This window comes from Echinops telfairi, unplaced genomic scaffold, assembly GCF_000313985.2.
Source record: "Echinops telfairi isolate 266 unplaced genomic scaffold, ASM31398v2 ScPeMD7_32;HRSCAF=126, whole genome shotgun sequence".
In the NCBI taxonomy this organism is placed as follows: Eukaryota; Metazoa; Chordata; class Mammalia; order Afrosoricida; family Tenrecidae; genus Echinops; species Echinops telfairi.
In genome coordinates this window covers 288,223-292,491 of record NW_022103929.1, presented here as the reverse complement: position 1 = coordinate 292,491, position 4,269 = coordinate 288,223, and the positions used below count along the sequence as shown (strand labels likewise).

The following is a 4,269-nucleotide window of genomic DNA, read 5'->3' as shown; positions in this document are numbered from 1 at the left end:
GGGGAGCAGAGCAAGGACGTCCCGAGGGAGTACCAAATATAGACTTTGGGGCCAAGGTCAACAAACACACCTTAAACTATTGACAGGCTTTTCTTTTTTTGTGGCATTGGTTTTGTTTGTTTGTTTTTTTAAATCATTTTATTGGAGGCTCGTACAATTCTTATCACAGTCTATACATATGTCCAGTGTGTGAAGCACATTTGTACATTTGTAGCCATCATCATTCTCAAAACATTTGCTTTCAACTTGAGTCCTTAATATCAGCTTATTTTCTCCCCTTTCCCCCCTTCCCCATGAACCCTTGATAATTTATAAATTATTATTATTTTGCCATATGTTTTTTTTTTTTTCCTTTTTATGGGGAAATCGCAGGGGTCAGCACATCCAGAGCACAATGGATAAGTCTCGCCCTGGGAAAACCACCTTCGTGATCATGTTATCTCCCCTGCCAGGTAAGTATTATTTTGTCATATCTTTTTTTTTTAATTGGATATTGAAATTTTTACTAGATTTAGAAAAATTAATATTTTTAAAATACTCAAATTCTATGTAAATATACTGTCATAATTTACATAATTTGAAGGCATTTATTTTTAATAGCTATCATTCATAATCAGACCATTTTTCCTTTTTCTTTCATTCGTAAGAGATCAGTCCTTCTCTAATTTGGATTATTTAGATTTTTAAATGATTTTTTTTTAAATACTGCAGAATAAAACAAGGTGTATATGTGCCATTTGGGAAACATTATAATACTAATGCCTTTTAATACACTCTTACTGAACAATTTTTATTCACTTGAAAGTATTTCTTAAATTATTAGTTTTGTTTTCTTTAAAAATTAAGCTTAGACACAAGTATTTTTTTCTTCAAAATTTAAAAGCTGTGATTAAACAAGTAATATTCTTTTTCTAAAACTGTATTTTTGTTGTTGTTGTGAAATTGCATTGTGCTTTGTTGTTTGTACCTGTATAATTTTGCTAAATAAAAAAAAATGACTAAATTTTGGATTTATAAAATAGTTCATTGATTATGTTGTCATATCTTACACTGTCTGACATCTCCCTTCACCCACTTTTCTGTTGTCCATCCCCCAGGGAGGAGGTTATATGCAGATCCTTGTAATCGGTTCCACCTTTCCAGCCCACCCTCCCGGTATCACCACACTCACCACTGAAGGGTCCATCCGCTCTGGATTCCCTGTTTCTAGTTCCTGTTTGTACCAGTGTACATCCTCTGGTCTAGCCAGATTTGTAAGGTAGAATTGGGAGGGAAGGTGGGGTAGAAGGGGGAACCGATTACAAGGATCTACATATAACCTCCTCCTCCCTGGGGGATGGACAACAGAAAAGTGGGTGAAGGGAGACTTCGGACACTGTAAGATATGACAAATAATAATAAGTTATAAATGTATCAAGGGTTCATGGGGGAGGAGAGGAGCGAGGATGGAGGGGGAACAAATGAGAACCTGTTGCCAGGGCCTTAAGTGGAGAGCAAATGTTTTGAGAATGATGAGGGCAATGAATGTACAAATGTGCTTTACACAACTGATGTATGTATGGATTGTGATAAGAGTTGTATGAGCCCCTAATAAAACGATTAAAAAACAAAACAAAAAACAAATGTGCTTGATACAATGGATGTATGTATGGATTGTGATAAGAGTTGTACAAGGCCTAATAAAGTTATTTAAAAAAAATTAGGTGCCTCAGCTGATTATTCGGGTAGGCTTATACTTGAGTATATACAGTATTCACAGGTTATATAATCTATCTGAAAACCACACACAACAACTTTAAAACATACCCCAAAGCTCAATCTCATCCAAAAACAAACCCACTGCCAAGGAGTTGATTCCGACTCATAGAGACCTTTTAGAATAGCGGTTCTCAATCTGTGGGTCGTGACCCCTTTCGGGGGTCAAATAACACGTTCAAACAACAGTCAAATAACTGTAATAAATTACAGTTATGAAGAAGCAATGGAATTAATTTTATGGTTGGGGGGGTCACCACAACATGAGGAACTATATTAAAGGGTCACGATATTAGGAAAGTTGAGAACCACTGCTACAGAACAAAGCAGAACTGTCCTACATAGTTTCCTAGCCTTGTATTTCTTTGAGGAAGCTAATGGCCATATCATTCTCCTAGGGAATAAGTGGCTGATGGCCTTGAACACTGATCTTTCAGTTAGCAGCTTATCACTTAACCAGTGCACCACCAGGGATCCTCTAAAGGCTAAAATAATTATCTGTTAACATTTTACTACCAGAATTCAATCTGCGGACCAGCAGCAACGGCATCACCCCTGTCCTTTTAAAGATGCAAATGCTAGGGCCCCATGCCACAACTACTAAATCATAGTCTGAATTTTAACAAGCCCTCAGGTGATTTGTATGTATGGCAAAGTCTGAGTGGCAGTGTGATCCAGCTAATTTTACACAAATTTGTTTGAAAAGGAAGTTCAGTGAGTTTTATTCTTATAAAATTATAGATAGTCAGATTCTTGCATTTATAGGTATAATTCTAATACTTCATAATTGAAAGATAGCCAGAGAGTGACTAAAAAGTACTAAAACTTACCCCCTGGCAAAGGCTATAATAATATGAAATTAATTTCAGAGATTCAATAAATACTATATTTTAAAATCAATTCTTAAAAAAAAGTTCAAATTCCTACAAATATGCAAACATTGACTCAGGAAGAAATAGGAAATATCAACAGACTTATGACAAGTGAAGAGATTGAATCAGTAATGAAAACCCTCCGCAAAAGAAAAGTACAGGAACACATAGCTTTACTCGAAAATTCTATCAAACAGTTAAGAGAAAAATTAACACCAATCCTTCTCAACTGTTCTCAAAGTAGAAGGAAAAAGTACTTCCTAACTCATTCTACGAGGGCACCATGACCCTGAAACTAAAACAAGGGCACAGACACCAGTAAAAGAAAAAGAAAAAAAAAGGAAAGAAAGAAAGAAAACTACAGACCAATATCCCTTAAGAAGAGAGATTCAAAAATACTCAAAAAATATTAACAAACTGATCCTAACAGCATATCCAAAAACTATATACCATCACCAAGGGGAATTTATTACAGGGACTCAGGGTTTGGTTCAACACTAGAATTATCAACTTTTTAAATACGCTATATTTGGGCAGTTAACCCCAAGACCACAGATCAAAACTACCAGCCACTCCTCTGGAAGAAGAGGCTTCCTAATTGCACAAAGAGTTACGTTTCACAAACCTCCAGGTGCAGTTCTACTCTGTGCAATAGGGTTGCTTGAGTTGGAATTCACTTGATGGCAGTGAGTTTTGGAGAAACACACACACACACACACACATGTGGCCAGTAAACACGGAAAAAGATTCTCGCTATCAGTAGTCATTAGGGAACTGCAAATCAAAATCACAATGAGATGTTACCTCAACTAGGATGGCTTTTATCAGAAAACAGAAAGTAACAAGTGTTAGTATGTTGGGAAATTGGAATCCTTAGACATTACTGCTTAGATTGTACAACAGTGAATTTACTCCATAAAGCAGTGTGATGGCTCCTCAAGAGTTAAACACAGAATGTTGTTGCGAGGTGCCATCAAGTCAGTTCTGACTCACAGAGACCCTAGTCTTGTTCCATCTTCACAATTTTTATGTGTGAGCCCATTGTTTCAGTCACTGTGTCAATCCATTTTATTTATTTATTTTTTCAATCCATTTTATTGATGATCTTCCTCTTTTTCACTACCAACCATGATGTCCTCTGGGGCACATAGACTATCCCGCAGACATTCCAAATCCTAGCTATGTGCCCCAAAGCCTTGAAAAGTGAAAACCAAAAGACGCAAACAAATAAATGAACAATGAAGTTCACTGCAGTATTTTCCACAGCAGTCTAAAGTGGAAACTAAGAAAACAACAGATAAATGGATAAACAAAATATGGTATAAACAATGCAATAATACGACAGGGCTTTAAAAAGCTCATGCAAAAATTGAATTGAAACATAATAGAATTTTTCTACAAACTTTTTGAAGCCCCCTCATATTTAGTCATAAAGAGAAAATAAATTCTGATACATGCTACAAACATGAATCAACTTAGAAAATAGTATGCTGTTGCTAAAAAGCAGTGATGAACGTATGAAGCGCATCGCTGCATGGGAAGAACTGGAGGAAATCATACTAAGTGAAGTAAGTCAAGCACAAAGGGACTAGTACAACATAAGTCCGCTGAGGTAAACTTTTAAAAAAATGCAAAAGGGGCA

The 4,269-nt window shown here is 36.1% G+C and overlaps 1 non-coding gene across 1 annotated transcript; it reads right to left on the bottom strand.

The window, feature by feature from the left end:
• Positions 1–303: 303 nt before the first annotated feature.
• On the bottom strand, positions 304–460 carry LOC115869656. Its single transcript, XR_004046309.1, has one exon. It is a non-coding gene; the product is annotated as a U1 spliceosomal RNA (small nuclear RNA).
• Positions 461–4,269: the final 3,809 nt, after the last annotated feature.